At 37.3% G+C, this 19918-nt stretch overlaps 1 protein-coding gene across 5 annotated transcripts in view; it reads left to right on the forward strand.

Annotated features, from left to right (window-relative positions):
- Positions 1-19918, forward strand: part of ATF6 (activating transcription factor 6) — a 210504-nt gene that overhangs the window by 64359 nt on the left and 126227 nt on the right. The window lies entirely within an intron of this gene.

The raw sequence follows: 19918 nt of genomic DNA on the forward strand, positions 1-19918 counted from the left end.
TTGAGAATTAACATTATAGATAGGTAGGTAGACTGACAGGCAGATAATGTTAGTGGAATAGATGAGATTATCCAAGAACAAGTAGAGGAAGGAAAGTAAGAAGAATCTGGGAGACACCAGTATGAATAGTAGATAGCCTTGGGAAAAGAAACTTACAGCATATTAGGGGCAGAACTGAAAGAAAGTAGCTTTTTGAAGCCAAAGTAAAAAGAGCTTCAAGCAGGTCTTGGGCAGTGGTATCACATGCTGCTGAGAGCTTGGGAGATGCAGAAAGCTGAATTTGGCAATTATCAGGTCAGTTGTAATCTTGGAAAGCAGATTTAGTAGGGGTAGGCATGAAGTCTGTATTAAAATTGGTTGAGAACTGAAAGGAGTTAAAGTTGAATAATCACTTTTTAAAAAAAAAATTTTTTTATGAAGATTTTCAAACACATAGGAAATTTGAGAAAATAATATAATCAACCCCCTGTATAATCAACCCCCTGCTCTCATGAAATTTATAATCTGATATAGGTGACATATACTAATCAAAATGATCACATTTTGATGTCAAAATAAATGCAAAATTGTAACAATATTAGGTGCCATGAAGGAAAGGTACATGATATCATGAAGCCACATGATAGGGTCACTTGACCTAGTTAGGGAAGTAAGGCAAGGTTTCTCTGAGAAAGAGGTGATTGTGTTAAGATCTAAAAGAAGATTAGGAATTATTTAAGTAAGATACAGGAAGAACATTTCATATAGAATATATAAACATCTATTCCCACATTTGTGTTGTGTCTTTGTGTTTATATGTATTTAGTTTAAAAATTTTGGTTTTACATGAAACAATTATATACAAATTGTGCTTTCTTTAAAATATGTGAATACATTATTCTCTTTTAATACTACATAGTTTTTTGTAGTGTAAATGTGCCGTAATTTAGCAATTCTCAAACTTTAGGTCTTGGGAACCCCTTTGTACCCCTAAAAGTTACCAAGGATCCCAAATAGTTTTTGATTTTGTGGTTTATATATACTGATATTTATTATGTGAGAAATTAAAACTTTAAAAATAAAACTAAAAAATTTTTAATTCATTTAAAAATAATAAACCATAAACCATTACTTTACATGTTAACATAAATAACATGTTAATGAAGAATAATTATATCTCCCAAACCTCCAAAAATTTAGTGAGATACAGAAGAGTGGTACTACTTTATAGTTTTGTAAAAAATTTTTTTTTTGCAGGGGAGCTCAAATACATCAGTTTTAGTTTTTCTCTATATACACATTTATTTGCTACTAAAAATTGAAACAGCATATTGAAATTTCCTTTTGTTGCAATCCAAAATTTTGAAAACCAGAAAACCAAATTAATTATTATTATGCTGTAGCCAGACTACCCAGTATTTTCTTTACATTCTTCCCCCCAAGTTACTTTTCTTCAAATTCTTAATGTTGGGTTTTATCTCACTGACTTCAGGCTTCTAAAACACATGGGGATACTTGAGACCTATTGTTGCTTCTTTAGGTCAAATCAGTAGTTTCATAAAAATCTTTGATGTCTGACTTAACAGAATCTGGCAGGATTATCTGTTTTTCATGTAATCTGTTATGATATATTGTTTGGGTTGAAATAAATGAAGAAAATTTAGACTCCCATAGGTATGCAGTTGGAAAAGGGAGAACTTTGCTGACTTTGAAAGACTTTTAGGATCCCCAGAGTTCCTTGGACTGCTTAAAACCCCAGTGCACACTTGCCCAACTGCTGCCGTAATTTATTTAACCATCTTTTGATAGACAGCTAGGGTATTTCCAGTTATTTATTGATATGTGTACACAAAATGTATTTCCATATATTTATGTGTCTGTATGTGTATGATAGAATCTAGACTAGAACTAGAGGTTACGATTATCTGAAATTGTGATAGGTTTTGCCAAATTGCCTTCCAAAAAGACTGTATCCGTTTACATTCCCACTAGCAGGAGAGAGGAGTATCCATTTTCTCACGTTTCCTAACACTGGATATTGTGTTTTTAAAATACTTGCCTAGCTTGTGGATCAAAAATGTTATTGTTAGCCTGTCACATTGGCCTGTGTGCTCTTCCTCAAACACTCTAAGCCTGCTAGCACTTCATGGTCTTCATTTTTATTCCCACTGCCGGCAGTGCCCTTCCCTCAGAGATTCTTTCTGTCAGGTGTTAAGCTCAAATACCATGTACCCCTGAGCTTCAAATAAAAGTTTTAAAAAAGTGATTAAAAAACATCAATTTTTTTTGGTCAAAAAAAAAAAAAAAAAAGCTCAAATGCCACCCCAGTGAGGCTTTCCTGGACTACCTTTTCTAAATGTCCATCCCAGCTCCTGCCATTGCATTCCCTATCGTCTTTCTTTCTTCATTGTTCTACATAGCACCTCTCCCCTTCAAGTATGCTATGTAACTTATTTATTTTATTTTCTTTCTTTCCCTGCAGGTATTTTTATCTCTTTTGTTTTCCAGTGCTTAGAACAGTGGCTGGCACATAGTAGTTACTCAATAAATACTTGTAGTATGAATGAATGAATGTCTCCCTCACCCAATTAGTAGGAATTATATATGTTCATAAACTATTTCTCAAAAAACTGTGTGTTCTTTTAGTTCCTCATTTCTTATCTGAGGCTATACGTGGTACTTATTTATTTAGTCAGACATACAGCAAATATTTATAGAGCACTTAATGTTTGCCAGGTACTGAGCAAGGAATCAAGGATGCAAATATGAATAAAAGTACAGTCTGGTAAGAGAATCAGATATGTAAACAACTGTTGTATGAGAAAGAATTATATGGATGTCATATAAACATATAGGCATTAAAAAATGACAAGCTTTTTGTTTACACACTTCTGACACCAAATATGTGGATTTTCTACAATGAGCAATTCTCCAGTTCTCTGGACACCAACTGGATGTCCTACAATTTAACTCAATTCTTTTTTAAATTTTAATTGTAAAATATTTTTTATTGAGACAGGGTCTTGCTCAGTTGCCCAGGCTGGAGTGCAGTGGTGTGATTGTAGCTCACTACAGCCTCCATCTTCCAGGCTTAAGCAATCCCCCCATCCTCAGCCTTCTAAGTAGCTGGGACTACGGGTGCACCTCATCACACCTGGCAAAGTTGCTCAGGCTGGTCTTGAACTCCTAAGTTCAAATGATTCTCCTTCCTTGGCCTTCCGAAATGCTGGGATTACAGGTGTGAGCCATTATGTCTGGCCAATTTAAGTCATTTCTGACACTAATTACCTGGAGTTAGCACAGGCTCCCACAGGTTAAGGGCTGAGTCCCCAAAGACTGCCCCTGACTTCAGTCACCAGTTGCAAGTCCCAGGTTGTGACCTGTAACTTCTGATTAAGTGGCTATAAGTTGAGGGTTCCCACAATTCCCTCTTGCGGTTTGATAATTTTCTAGAATGGCTCACAGAACTCAGGAAAACACTCTATTTACTATTACTGGTTTATTATAAAGGATATGTGGGGCAAGCTAAATGGGAGAGACACATAGGGTAAGGTATAGGGGAGGAGTGCAGAGCTTTCATGCCCTCTCCAGGTGCACCACCCTCCTAGTACCTCCTTGTGTTTGCTAACCTGGAAGCTCTCCAAATCCCATTGTTAGGGGTTTTTATGGAGCTTCATTAGGTAGACGTGATTGATTAAACCATTGGCCATTGGTGATTGCACTTAAACTCCAGCCCCCCTCCCCTACTTGGAGGTTGAGGGATGGGACTGAAAATCCCAACCCACTAATTATGGGGTTGGTTTCTCTGGCAATCAGCCTCCATCATCCAAGAGTCACCTCATTAGCATAAACTCAGGTCCAGGTGGAAGGGGCTTATTATGGATAACAAAAGATGCTCTTCTTACCCCCTATCACTCAGGAAATTCCAAGGGTTTTAGGAGCTCTGTGACAGGAACCAGAATAAAAACCAAATATATTATTTCTTATTATATCTCAAATTCACAGGCATATTCTTGAGGGAACATAGAAGTAACCAGTAACACTGCTAGTGGCAATCATGGGAGGCTTTATGCAGTAGTACTTGATGAAGGAATAAAGAGGATTAGATTATGCTACAGGAAGTGACAGTGGGGTTGGGGGGGACATCTCATTGTGGAAGCCCTCATGAATAAATAGAATTTTAGGAAAGAAAAGACTGGAACAAAAAAATTTTTTTGAGTGCCCCCGCCCACCAGACAAAAATTTTTTTAAATGAATTAATGATCTTCACAGCTGCTGAAGTAAAGGTGGGGATGGATCTCATTTCCATGGTAGATTGATTGATTATGAAAGGAAGAGATGATGGTCCCTATTAAGAAGTGGTTTGTGTTCAAAAAGGAATTAGTAGAAAGAGGGGATTAAAAATCGGAGAAAGTTTAGATATTTGAAAATCTTGAGGATCAATCAGTTAAGATCTGTACCTTTCTCTGTGCGAGGCTTTAGGAACAGCCAGCTAAGAAGTAGCGGGAATATTAGGAACTATTCAAGTAAAAAAAACATGTTAAAAGGCTTAAATTGAAGAAAAGCATCAAGGAGAAAAGCTGGAAGGAATGAGGGAGTGTAGAAAGGTATCTTAACAAGTCAGAATATCTTTGGACACCAACAAGGAAATATGGAGGAAACTGGCTGTGATATTCATAAAAACCAAGAACTATTTCTCGTAGACAAAATTTGGCATGAACAGTGAAATATTAAAGCCCAGAGAACAACAGTGATTTGAAAGACTGAAACTTGTCCCTGAATCACATGTTGGGAATTGAGATGTTTCATCATTTGTGTTATTCAAAAGCATGTTTTGATTGGACTCATTTTTTTTTTTTTTTGAGATGGAGTCTCACTCTGTTCCCCAGGCTGGAGTGCAGTAGCATGATCTCGGCTCACTGCAACCTCTGCCTCCCAGGTTCAAACGATTCTCCTGCCTCAGCCTCCCAAGTAGCTGGGATTACAAGCGCCTGCCACTATGCTCAGCTAATTTTTTGTATTTTTAGTAGAGTCGGGGTTTCACCATGTTGGTCAGGCTGGTCTCGTGACCAGCCTTCTGACCTTGTGATCTGCCCACCTCAGCCTCCCAAAATGCTGGGATTACAGGTGTGAGCCACTGCGCCCGGCCTGTTTTCAGTCTTTTTACTGCAAGACTGTGATCTTCTCTGGTCCGGGAGTCTGCCAGAGGAGCAAGAACTTCCCATTTGAACCTTATTAGTAACCGCCTGGAAGATATTTATTGAAGAAGTGTCACATCTATAGTCTTGTGTATCTAGAAACCTTAAGCATGCATTATTATATTTTAACTGGAAAATGCATAGGCTTTAAAAAAAAAAGATTGTGAGCTCTAGCTGAACTTTTCTTAAGTACCACAAAATTAAGTTTGTCAGACAAATAGACATTTGAACCAGAGATTTCCAAAGTATTTTAAATTTAGGAACCTAAACTCTTTTAGAACAGATCACGTTACCAAGGAAAGTGATTAATGTGGTTTCAGATGTTCAGTGTAGAATTGAATGTTTGTGCCTTATTGGTATGGGCCAAATGAAAAAAAATATAAAACACACAAGTTTGCCAAATATTGGTATGCCTTAAACATTTCCTGAAGGCATTTGGTGATGAAATATAAATATATCTAATATATAAAGTAAGAGAGTTTTGTCAAAGGTAATGTGCAGCAAAGCTGACTAGTTTGAAGAGGTTTGGGTTACTGAATAGACATCACACAGAAAAAAAAATAAACTAAATGGACTTATGAGGGTTAATTTTTCTGACCTTATTGATATTTTGTGGATAGTAAAGAAGGCATCTAGCTATTTTTGGCATAGGATTCAAGGAGGTGGCCCACTCTGGGTGGTCTATAAAAATAGTAACTCTAGGCAGCAGGGAGTGGCTAAACACGACAAATGTGAATTGGTTAAAAAGAAAATCCTCTTCTTATTACTCATTGGGGTTAATTCTATGATTATTAGTCATATTTTATTGTTGAGAACCTGAAATTTAACCCAGGTTTTTTTAAAAAAAAATTATCCCTACAGACTCTACCTTCTCCACTATGCTGTAAAGTGTTATTTTATTTTATTTTTTCTACCTTATGGTTAAGGAACCTTAACCTTTTGTTTTTGGCAATGTGGTAGGCTAAAGGTACAGAGAAACTCATTGCAGTTTAGCAAACTAAAAAATGATGGATTGAAAAAATAAATCAAAACTCTTATTTCCTGGCTCAACTGGAGACAAAGTAAGGGCTTCTCAGAGGCCAGAAATAATAAAAGATAAGATGAATCTATAACGGTAAGCTAGCATTGGAAGTGGTGCTTGTTCTGGATATAGTTCCTGATCCTTGTGGCTTAGTGTCTGGGGATGGGAAAGAAAGCTGTGGACCCAAGTGAGGTGGGAAGTCACAACTGAGGCCTCCCTTTTTCTCTACCCAAATAAAGCCAGAACTTCCAAAGAATGACACTCTTGGTTGCCAAAAGAGGGGAACAAAAGTTGCCCTACCACTCAGAGAGACTGTTATTAAGTGCCTATCTTGGTTTTGGCTTTAGAGTGGAAACAAATGAAAAGTCTTTCCTGATAATTCTTTACTCAAAGCCCCTAACTAATCAGGTTAGAGCCTAAATTTATACTACTAGAGTGATCCCCCCCAAATCAAGCCAAAAATGCACTTTAGGTGGGCTTACGTTGGTGGTGCCTGTAAGCACCTGAAGGAATCGAATGCAAATTCTTCTCAGAAGAGACACTTTATAAAAGAAAGTGTCCATCCTAGAAAAATTGGAGACCCATCTCATGTGCAGAGATACACATAGGCTCAAAATAAAGGGATGGAGGAAGATCTACCAAGCAAATGGAAAACAAAAAAAAGGCAGGGGTTACAATCCTAGTCTCTGATAAAACAGACTTTAAACCAACAGAGATCAAAAGAGACAGAGAAGGCCATTACATAGTGGTAAAGGGATCAATTCAACAAGAAGAGCTAACTATCCGAAATAGATATGCACCCAATATAGGAGCACCCAGATTCATAAAGCAAGTCCTTAGAGACCTACAAAGAGACTTAGACTCCCACACAATCATAATGGGAGACTTTTTTTTAAATTTTATTTATTTTTGTGAGACGGGGTCCCACTTTGTTGCCCAGGCTGGAGTGCAGTGGCACGATCTCAGCTCACTGCAAGCTCTGCCTCCCAGGTTCACACATAATTGAAGACTTTAACACCCCACCGTCAACACTAGACAGATCAACGAGACAGAAAGTTAACAAGGATACCCAGGAATTGAACTCAGCTCTGCACCAAGCAGACCTAATAGACATCTACAGAACTCTCCACCCCAAATCAACAGAATATACATTCTTCTCTGCGCCACGTCGCACGTTTTCCAAAATTGACCACATAGTTGGAAGTAAAGTAGACCAATATCCCTGATGAACATCGATGCAAAAATCCTCAATAAAATACTGGTAAACCGAGTCCAGCAGCACATCAAAGAGCTTATCCACCAGGATCAAGTGGGCTTCATCCCTGGGATGCAAGGCTGGTTCAACATATGCAAATCAATAAATGTAATCCAGCATATAAACAGAACCAAAGACAAAAACCACGTGGTTATCTCAATAGATGCAGAAAAGGCCTTTGACAAAATTCAACAGCCCTTCATGCTAAAAACTCTCAATAAACTAGATATTGGTGGAACATATTTCAAAATCATAAGAGCTATTTATGACAAACCCACAGCCAATATCATACTGAATGGGCAAAACTGGAAGTATTCCCTTTGAAAACTGGCACAAGACAGGGATGCCCTCTCTCACCACTCCTATTCACCATAGTGTTGGAAGTTCTGGCCAGGGCAATCAGGCAAGAGAAAGAAATAAATGGTATTCAATTAGGAAAAGGGGAAGTCAAATTGTCCCTGTTTGCAGATGACATGATTGTATATTTAGAAAACCCCATTATCTCAACCCAAAATCTCCTTAAGCTGATAAGCAACTTCAGCAAAGTCTCAGGATACAAAATCAATGTGCAAAAATCACAAGCATTCTTGTATACCAATAGCAGACAAACAGAGAGCCAAATCATGAGTGAACTCCCATTCACAATTGCTTCAAAGAGAATAAAATACCTAGGAATCCAACTTACAAGGAATGTGAAGGACCTTTTCAAGGAGAACTACAAACCACTGCTCAATGAAATAAAAGAGGACACAAACAAATGGAAGAACATTCCATGCTCATAGATAAGAAGAATCAATATCATGAAAATGGCCATACTGCCCAAGGTAATTTATAGATTCAATGCATCCCCATCAAGCTACCAATGACTTTCTTCACAGAATTGGAAAAAACTACTTTAAAGTTCATATGGAACCAAAGAAGAGCCCGCATTGCCAAGTCAATCCTAAGCCAAAAGAACAAAGCTGGAGGCATCACGCTACCTGACTTCAAAATATACTACAAGGCTTCAGTAACCAAAACAGTATGGTACTGGTACCAAAACAGAGATATAGACCAATGGAACAGAACAGAGCCCTCAGAAATAATACCACACATCTACAACCATCTGATCTTTGACAAACCTGACAAAAAGAAGCAATGGGGAAAGGATTCCCTACTTAATAAATGGTGCTGGGAAAACTGGCTAGCCATATGTAGAAAGCTGAAACTGGATCCGTTCCTTACACCTTATACAAAAATTAATTCAAGATGGATCAAAGACTTAAATGTTAGACCTAAAACCATAAAAACCCTAGAAGAAAACCTAGGCAATACCATTCAGGACATAGGCATGGGCAAGGACTTCATGTCTAAAACACCAGAAGCAATGGCATCAAAAGCCAAAATTGACAAATGGGATCTAATTAAACTAAAGAGCTTCTGCACAGCAAAAGAAACTACCATCAGAGTGAACAGGCAACCTACAAAAAGGGAGAAAATTTTCGCAACCTACTCATCTGACAAAGGGCTAATATCCAGAATCTACAATGAACTCAAACAAATTTACAAGAAAAAAACAACCCCATCAAAAAGTGGGCAAAGGACATGAACAGACACTTCTGAAAAGAGGACATTTATGCAGCCAACAGACACATGAAAAAATGCTCATCATCACTGCCTATCAGAGAAATGCAAATCAAAACCACAATGAGATACCATCTCACACCAGTTAGAATGGCCATCATTAAAAAGTCAGGAAACAACAGGTGCTAGAGAGGATGTGGAGAAATAGGAACACTTTTACACTGTTGGTGGGACTGTAAAGTAGTTCAACCATTGTGGAAGACAGTGTGGCAATTCCTCAGGGATCTAGAACTAGAAATGCCATTTGACCCAGCCATCCCATTACTGGGTCTATACCCAAAGGATTATAAATCATGCTGCTGTAAAGACACATCCACACATATGTTTATTGTGGCACTGTTCACAATAGCAAAGACTTGGAACCAGCCCAAATGTCCAACAACGATAGACTGGATTAAGAAAATGTTGCACATATACACCATGGAATACTATGCAGCCACAAAAAATGATGAGTTCATATCCTTTGTAGGGACATCGATGAATCTGGAAACCATCATTCTCAGCAAACTATCGCAAGGATATAAAAACCAAACACCGCGTGTTCTCACTCATAGGTGGGAACTGAACAGTGAGAGCAATTGGACACAGGAAGGGGAACATCACACACTGGGGCCTGTGGTGGGGTTGGGGGAGGGGGAGGGATAACATTCAGAGATATACCTAATGTAAATGGTGAGTTAATGGGTGCAGCACACCAACGTGGCACATGTATATATATCTAACCTGCACGTTGTGCACATGTACCCTAGAACTTAAAGTATAATAATAATAAAAACAAAACAAAAAAATAGATATACTTGAAGAAAGAAATAGTGAATGGGACGATGGATCTGAAGAAATTATATAGAATATAACACAGGGAGACAGAGAGGTAGAAAATGTGAGAGATATTGGATGAGAGGTTATGCCACCATAACTGAGTGATAAAGTAACATTCCCAGTCATGAGACATATTGACATCTGCAGCTCCTGATGGGATGCACTGAGAAGGGCGCAGTATCACTTCTATGATGTTCTTGTCCCAAAAAATGTGTAACCTGAATTGTCTTTATTTTTTATTTTTTTTTTTAGAGACAGGATCTTACTTTGTTTTCCAGGCTGGAGTGCAGCAGCATGATCATAACTCACTGCAGTCTTGAACTCCTAGGCCCAAGCCTCTTGAGTAGTTAGTACTCTAGATACACGCCACCATACCTGGCTCATTTAAAAAAATTTTTTTGAAGCGATGACATCTTGCTGTGTTGCTCAGGCTGGTCTCGAATTTCTGGGCTCAAGTGATGCTCCTGCCTCAGCCTCCCTAAATGTTGGGATTACAGATGTGAGCCAGCATGCCCAGCCTTACTCTGGAATCTTAAAAATATTGCTACCTGAGCCCTACCCAAGACCTATGGAGTCTGATAGGGTAGGTCGAAGGCATTTGTTTGTAAACAAAACATTTTTCCCAGGTGATTCTGAAGTATGTCTAGGGTTGAAAACTGTTGTGTATAGTTTTGTATTTCTTTCTTCCTATACATTGTTGTGTATAGTTTTGTATTTCTTTCCTCCTTATATGTTAGCCATTATGGAAATTGTAAAAGCACTTATTCATTAGATTATAAGATAATGTACGTAAGGGAAGTTTTTATTAAAATGTCTCTAGACAGACACCTCTATATAGATAGGTTTGTCTTATATACTTGAGGACATTTATGGACCTTTGTTTTGGACAGAGTAGGGGCCACAGCATAATCTGTGAGGGGAACTTCTTCCTGGCACATAGAATTGCAGGTTATAGATTCCTTTGTTATGTTTTCCCCTTTCTATTTTAAAGGTCGCTATAGTCATCCTCCTTTGCTGCAAATCATAAATGAACATACTAAGGAGGTTTTAAATATGTTTCAGTTAGGTCTTAAAAAAATTAACAAGTGTTTGGAATTGACAGTGCTTTTACCCTGTTTTTGTTTTGGGTTAGTGCTGCGCCCTCACTAGGTCTGGAATCTTTATAGTTTGAGACATCAGACTCGGATGAGGAAGGGTAAATCATGCTACTAGTGGGCCAGTTACTCTGTGGTTTTCTTATGAGACTGTGCTTTAAGGAAAAGGTAACCACGGAGCATATGGCATTGAGTTTGAGTCATCTGGAACTGGTTAGAAGTAAAATGTTTCTATTCCAGCATTCTCTGAATTTGTCAGCTTTTCATTATTTTATAGGAAGAATTCTAGCTTCTTATCCTGAGATGAGCTTGTCCCCAAATCTGGTTCCAATTTTTTGTTGTTGTTGTTGAGCACATTTCGCCATATGATATCACTATTGGCTGTAGGTTAAAAGTTACTTTGTAACTTAAACGTCAGAATTCAAACCACCAAGTATACACGGTTTTGTTCAGCCAGATTTTTAAATGAAATCTAATTTGAATTTTTGGCTAAAAATACTTTCCACATTTATCAAAGTGACACATGAACTGAAGAAATACAATGTATCTGAGTACCAGGTGTTATTGAATCTGGAATTGCAGGAGAGTAACAGAGCCAGAGGCAGTCCTTTCCCCAAATAGTCTAACATATTCATGTTTGTCAAAAATGTGTCTACACAAAGTAATTGGTTCTCTTTTCTCTGTAGATTTCATCCTTTGTTGAAAAAGATGTCTTAGAGCCTATCAAGCACAGAGCTAGGTTTTGAGGGCATGGAAAATTCTGTTGATGCTTTTCTCTAGTTTTGGCTTTCATATGAGTTGTACATAGGGAGACTTACGAGGAGCATCCCAGTGGCTTTATCGTGTATCACTTGGCTACTTTTTCCCCACACTTCATTGTTGTAATGAAGGGAAAGGCAGTTGAAACCAGAAACCTACATCCCTTACCAACTTAAGAGATAAAAGGAGATTTATCTCTTCTGCTTTCTACCTAGTGAGAAGGGGTCAGTGAGAAACTAGGCCAGGTGAGAAAACTGCTATCAGAGTTTGAGTACTTCGATATGTTCTTCAGATCATACATCTTAGTTAACATAAAACAGGGACTAGTGGATAGTTTGTGTGAAATAGCATTTTCAATCACCATTTTCAGTACTTAATATAGCTGGGTGGAATCATGCTGTGTAAGTGCTGCAGAACATAAATAATAAAGGAAATAAACACCTTAATTTTGTAACAAGTGAATGTCTAGGCTAATATTAAGGGTAGTATAGGATACCTTTGAAGCTTTTGAATGTACAGAAGTACATATGTAATTATTATGTATTGCTTAGACTTCTAGGCAGTTTGCCATTCATGTCTTTTTTGTCTCCAGATTGAGCTGTTTTGTCACTTTAGTAAGCATTTGAAACATAATTTTAAATGTCATTCTACAAATAGTTCTTAATTGATTTATGACTAATGTCAGTATGAACTGCAGGTGTGTGCGGTGCCTTTGGACTTTTTGGTGTCTGTGTGTTCTGAACATAAATTGGCATTAGTATGTTGTGCACACAGTCAGTTTATCACAATCCATGGCCTCTGAGGAGCCAGAATTAGGGAATGTACAGATGATCTATATACCTTATATTATTTTCTGTCTCAGCCCTTTCCCAGAATTCTCAATAAAGCAGATTTCTCAGTTACTTGCTTTTATTTTTCTTTTCTCCCATTTTTTTTTTTTTGGTAAATTAACAATGACAGATAAATGGAAATAAGGCAACTAGAAGAAAAGAGGATGAAAACAGGTGAAGATTCTTAGTTTTGGAATAAGCTAGGTTGGCTATATGTTGATACCATGTGTGCTTGGGTAGTAAAGGTAGCTAGTTTTTTCTGCATGTTGTATTAAGCCATTATTTATCAAACACTAATTACTTTTTATGCACTAAACACTAGTCCAAGTATTCTATTTGATATATGGATTAATTCATTTGTTCCTCTTAGTGCCATGAGGCAGGTATTATTATTCCTAATTTACAGATGAGGAAACCAAAGACACAGCTAATGTGTGGCAGAGATCAGAATCACAATCTGCCTCTGGAGCCTTGGCTTAATCACTGATAGAGCAACAGCCACTCAGGCAGAGAAAAAGGAGTTGGCATTTACAGTTAGAGGAGTGGCAACACTGCCCATTCCCCTAAAGCTTAGGATTGGCTGTGATAGGGGAAAGTAACTTATGAATTGACTGGATTGATGTAAGTATAACAGAAAAGAGAGATTGTACTCAAATTTACAGCCATGTTTTTTGACATTTAGAATAATCAGAGGATACTTTTCTGTAGTGAGAAGCATACAAAGAGTTGTTCACACACATATCTTTTATATTAAACACTGACTCAGTGATGTCAGCAATCTAATTACTATAGAGTATCAGTTATCTAATACTGTGGAACAAACCAACCCAAAACCTAAAAGCTTAAGACAACAGCAGTTACTATTTTGGTAAAGAAATCTGCAAATTGGGCAGGGTTCAGGACAGACAATTCTTCTTTATCTCCATGGAGTGTTAACTGGGGTGGCTTAGGTTGGAAGACCCACCTTCAGATTGGCTCATTCACATGGCCAGTAAGTTGGTGACAGCTTTCAGCTGGGACCTGAGCCTGGGATGTGGGCCAGGGTTCTTGGTTTTTCTCCATTTGGACCTCTCCACGGCTGCTTGGGTTTCCTCACAGTTTAGTGGCTGGGTTCCAAGAATAAGCGTCATCTATTAGAATAGTGCTTGCTTTACAATTGCTTATTGAATGAATGAAAGAATCTCAGGTTGTTTTCTTGTTCATGTTGGCCCATTTGGCAAATAGCCACTGTAAAGTGCAGGTTTCTTCCCAGAGCATGGTAATCCTTGGCTCTGAGAACTGCTATTTAGAGGGTTCTTTTGTCTTGACTTGAAGGTCTGTTTCTTCATTTAACCACATTTATGTTTCTAATAAATTACCCCCAGTTACTACTAGGCTGCAAAAATCATCTCTGAACCATTCAATAAACAGAGAAGAGAAAACCTTTTTAAAATTTGGAAACTACCTTGAAAACTCCCCATTTTTTTTCTCCTTTTAGCCTCAGTTGCATTGAAAATTAACATAATGTTCTGTTCCTGGATCTGGAAATGGTGTAATAGTGACTTCATCACCTGCCATTCTTGAGTTGTGGGTTAGTTTACCTAAAATGTAGATCTTGACAAGAGGCAGATGGTGCACAAAGTTTATTTATTTATTTTTTGAAAAAGGAATACCTCTTATGAACCAGGAACTAGAACACCCCTTAGCTTACATTCTAGCGAGAAGAGAGACAATAAACATAAGTAAAATGAGAAAATTATAAATTCTTTGAACAAAGGGATAATGTGTAGTAGGGTAAATGGTTTTACACGTGGAAGGGTGGTTGTTGGGACTGTAGTTTTATTTACTTATTTTTAATTTTTTTGAGACAAGGCCTTGCCCTGTTCCCCAGGCTGAAGTACAGTAATGCAATCACTGCTCACTCAGCCTTGACCTCCCGAGCTCAAGCGATTGTCCCACCTCAGCTCCTGAGGAGCTGGGACCACAGGCACACTCCACCACACCCAGCTAATTATTGTATTATGATTATTATTATTGTAGAGATGACGTTTCACTATGTTGCCCAGGCTGGTCTCAAACTCCTGGGCTGAAGCAGTCTGCCCACCTTGGCTTCACAAAGTGCTGGGATTACAGGTGTGAGCCACTGTTCCCTGCCAGGACTGTAGTTTTAAATGGTGATCACTGTAAGGCCGGTGTTTGAGCCAAGGCTTAAAGGAGAGGAGAGGATTAGCCATATGGATATCTGAGGAAGAACAGCATTCTTGGCAGAGGAAACAGCCATTGCAGGGATCCTGGGGTGGAAATGTGTCTTGCATGTTCAAGGAAAAGCAAGGGGGTTAGTGTGGCTTTGCTAAAGTTAGAGTAGTAGGAGATGATGTCAGAGAGGTGAGATACAGGGAGAGGTCAATTGAGGTAAGACTTCTGTCATTTTAAAGATTTGGGCTTTTACCATGATAGAAATGGGAAGCCATCAGAAGGTGTTGAGCAGAGGTGACATAATAATCCGACCTAGATTTTAAAAGGATCACTTTAGTTACTATGTTGCCACTAGCCTGAACCTGGTAGGCAGGAAGACAAGTGTCCTGCTCTGTGTCATCTTTGGGCTTTATAAACCATGTTCCCATCTATTGTCTCATTTGAATCTCAGGAAAACCTTGTGAAATATTTGTTATTTTTCATGTTTTACATGTGAGGAATTGGAGGCTTAGAGAAGTTGACCAAGTATCCCAGACATACTCAAGTGACGAGTCTCAGAGTAACATCTTGAACCCAGATCTCCTGTCTCCAAATTTTGTGCTCATTCCACTATTTCACATTAAAACATGAAGATCTCCATGCTCTTTTCATCTTAAAGTAATTTCAGCTTTTTGTGTGTGGCTCTCCAAGCCACAGAGCAGCAGCAGCTTTTGGGGATAAGAAGCAGTTTCTTTTAAGGACAAGAAGCAGTATGATTCTTACCTGGTAAGATGGCTTGAATTCGAAATTGACCTACTTGTACCATAAGAAAGCAGGTTTGCAAGGAGTAGAATGGACTTGGAGATATGCCATTTTTTGTTCAGCTACTTGGTATGAAGACTGAGTATCTGAAACCACACTGTAAGGATTAAGTGGCTTCATAAATAATCTAAAACAGTTGTTGGCTTTTAGAATTTAATAAATGAAAAAGTAAGGTAACAATTCTTATAATACTTTTTCCAGACTTTCGGGGAAATTGAAATCATTTGTGTTTTATTAATCCATGCTTTTCAGGACCAGTGGCCCATAATATGAGCAAGGTTTATTGATGTAATGATTATTTTCTGGCTTAAAACTACTGTTACTCTGTGGACTAGCATGTTTCTGATCATAGAGACATAGAAACTTCTTCAATTTTCTTAATATTTGTAGCTTGTTTTAAACTACTGAATAGAACCTGATTTAAGCAATTATACAAAGTTTGATTAGATTGCTTTATTAATATTATGAACTAGAAACAGTCACCAAATGTGCATTCATTATACTAACCCTTACTATGACTGAGTCATTTCTTTGAGTTCTTGGAAATTTAATTTTTCTAAAATTAACAAAAGGGGACATTTGAATGATGCAAAAGCACTCATGGCAAGAATCTAAAAGTTCATATAAATAATAATTTTCTCATACTCTTTTATACATTTGACCATTACAAGAACTGTCAAATTCCTTTCAATATTTGCGATGTCACAGTTGTACTAAAACAATCTTGAATTCTGGCAGCGAAATGAAGTTCTTACCTGTCTTTCAGATGTTAATAAAAATAAGGGCATTACAAACCTGTAGTTATTCAGATGGTTAAAATTAGTTTCTGTGGGTCATTTTATAGAGTTCAAGTATTTAAATTTTTTTTTTAGCTGAATTGGACAATCAACTTGTCTGTAATTTAGCTTAAGAGAAATTCCATTTTAAGACAAAAAAACTACAGGGAATGGAGGCCAAAAAATAATAACAACCAAAAACAAACAAGTGAAAAACGTTAAAAGATTCTTAGCAGAATTTATTAATATATTACCTCTTCGAAATATTCTAGCCAATGGATAGATAATAAAATTGAGACCCACAGACTATTTGGATCCTAAATTTTGCTTCATCATGACTCCCTTGTTGAAAATACTTTATTGACTCTGTATAATGTAAATAAGATAATTTTTGTGAAGCTCATTGAATGTGTCTGAGCTCCTTGACTCAAAAAAGGCTAAAAGTTACTGAAATAGCTATGGTTAAGGGTATATTGTCATTACAATGGATAATCATTACCAAAGTGGGCACTGGGAAAAATAGTGACCACTTATGAGCCAAACCAATTAACATTAAAACTGATTTTCAGTAAGTACGGCTGCTAAGTGATTATAGAGCAGCCTGGATACAGATGGGATAGACTACACAGATAGGTAAGCTCAAAGCATTTGCCTGTTAACAGCCATGAATTGTGAGTTGAAATGCCAGTTTTCATAGTGTTAGTAAAATCATTAAAAGAACAATGATTAGTAGAAGAGTTCTTTACAAACTTTAAAGTATCAATAGTTCTGAATTAATTCAATGTATAAATTATCCATAAGTCATACAAATAACCACTTTTTACCCTTTCATGTCCCTCCAAACTCCCCCAGTCCCTATTTCCAAACTATCCACTTCTGTTGAATCCACTGTAAAAATGTGTACCTTTTAGGGAACTGAGATAGGAAAGATGTGAAAAACAGAGTTAGTTTAGAATAATGGTTCTCAAACATTGGTAAAGTCACCTAGACTAGTACAACCACTGTGGAAAACAGTGTGGAGATTCCTTAAAGAACTAAAAGTAGAACTACCATTTGATCCAGCAATTCCACTACTGGGTTTCTACCCAGAGGAAAAGAGGTCATTAAACAAAAAAGATATTTGCTCATTCATATTTATAGCAGCAAAATTTGCAATTGCAAAAATGTGGAACCAACCCAAATGCCCATCAATTAACAAGTGGATAAAGAAACTGTGGTATATATATATGATGGAATACTACTCAGTCATAAAAAGGAATGAATTAATAGCATTCGCAGCAACCTGGATGGGATTGGAGACTATTCTAAGTGAAGTAACTCAGGAATGGAAAATCAAACAGCGTTATATTCTCACACATAAGTGGGAGGTAAGCTTGGGATATAGGTGCACCAAAATCTCACAGATCACCACTAAACAACTTACTCATCTAACCAAATGCCACCTGTTCACCAAAAACCTATGGAAATAAAAAATTTTTAAAAAGGATAATTATTCATCCAGTTTTTGGTGAATCAGTGAGTGACAGTGGTTATAGTAGTGGTGGTTTAAATCAAGGAATAAATGTTTGCAAAGTGAAAGGAGCACATCCTACCACACAGTTAAAAAGCAATCACAAATATGGCAGGCTTGCTGAGAGCTTTCATACATCATTTATTGTCATGCACTTGTATGATTATTGTATACTGTACACATTTTTATTTTACAATGATTTGTATTTTCCAATGCGTTTATTGCAGTTCAGGGTGGTAGGTGGCTGGAGCCTATCCTGGCAGCTTGGCACACAAGTCAAGAATTAACCCTGGACAGGGTGCCATCCCTTTGAAGGGTGCACTCACACATGTTCCCCACACTCATTCAGACTGGGGCCATTTAGACATGCCAGTTAACATGCACATCTTAAGGAGGAAACTGTGGGAGGAAACTGGAGTACCCACAGGAAACTCATGCAGACTTGGGGAGAGTATGCAAACTCCACACAGACAGTGACCTTGGCTGGGAATTGACTTTTTTTTTTGTCATCAGTGTTATCACAAAATGACATTGCATGAACCAGCATTATTTGAAGACTTGCTGTAATCTGATTTTTTGTATCTTTCATCTTTGAGTCATTAGCACCAAATATAGTTCTTGGAACATAATAGGTATTTACTACATGAATAAATTAATGGATGAATCATTCATTCTGGGAAATGTGGTCAACATAGTGCAGTGATGGAATTCCAATCCTGAATCCAAATCCTGACTTTCTTAGTTATTTAGAGCATAAACTTGGGCAAACTGTTTAAACTCTTTGAGCCTCAACTTCCTTTGAGCCTTCATTCCTTAATACGTAGTAGGTACTCAAAAGTGGTAGTTACTGTTAAAATATACTGTATTTGCATCTTAGAAGAGCATTTAACATTCTTGTGATATCTTTATGGTCAAGATGGGAAATTTTGATCTAGGTGATATTTCAGTTAATTCATAAGTAGATAAACCTACATTTTTACAGATTTAGAAGGAGCTTTTTATTTTAATAACAACTCAGTGCAGGATATTGATGGCATGCTGATACTTTCTTGGAAGAATTTCTTTTGCTACTGAGGAGCCTAAAAGTTCTTGATTGATTAGTAGGCAAGTATTTTTAAAGGAATTGATATAAATTATTCAGCTGGATCCTAAAACTCAGTTACATAAATTCAGCGTTGAGGTGGGATAGGAAGAGAAGCAAAAGTCATGGTTCAAAATCAGTTTGTGTGAAAGGACTTAGGGTTTTAATTACACTGGGCTCAATATAAATAGAGTATAATATAACTGCCAGGAAAGCCTATGCGATATTAGACTGCATCAGTAGAACAACAGTGTCTAGAACAAATGGAGGAATTATCCTTTTCCATTCTGTAGTGGTCATACTACCTAAGAAGTACTGTGGCCAATTCTGGACATTACCTCTGAGAAGCGTATTGATAGGAGAGTGACCAAATATGCTAAAGGAACTTCAGACTATGCTGTAAAGAGGAGTATGTGAAAGAATCAAGAAACTATAATCTTGAAAAAGAAAGCCTGGGGTAAGGGGGATGTTGGATGTCTTTGGACATTAGAAGAAGGCTTACTTAGACTTGTTCTGGATAGCCACAGAATCCAGAACTAGTATCAAAAGGTGGAAGTTTTTTTGTTTTTTGTTTTTTAAAAAGGAAGCACATTTCTAGTTGAAACAAGGGGAAACTCTTAATAATTAGGATGGTAGAGATACTGGAGGGATCAGGGAGTGAGTACTTCCACCAAACAGGAACATTTGTATATGGATATTTCACTAACAACAATAGCGGGGTCAGTAGGGGTTGAATTAATTGAGAGTCTCTAAACTTAGGGGAAAGTTCTTAACTTTGATTTTATTCATAGCTTACTTTCATAAGTAGAATTTTTGGCACCATGCTTGAAAGAAAAAGTAAACACTTTTTTTTTAAAGTTAGTTTCCAAAAAAAGAAATAAAATTTCTTAGTTATCATCACACTCTTCATTTGACTTCCCTTCCAAATTGCTATTGTTTTCTGCTTCTCTCATGTTTTCTTAAATACTCATCAGGGTGACTTTTCTTAAGTTTAGAC

Source organism: Symphalangus syndactylus, chromosome 12 (genome assembly GCF_028878055.3).
Source record: "Symphalangus syndactylus isolate Jambi chromosome 12, NHGRI_mSymSyn1-v2.1_pri, whole genome shotgun sequence".
NCBI classification, from domain to species: Eukaryota; Metazoa; Chordata; class Mammalia; order Primates; family Hylobatidae; genus Symphalangus; species Symphalangus syndactylus.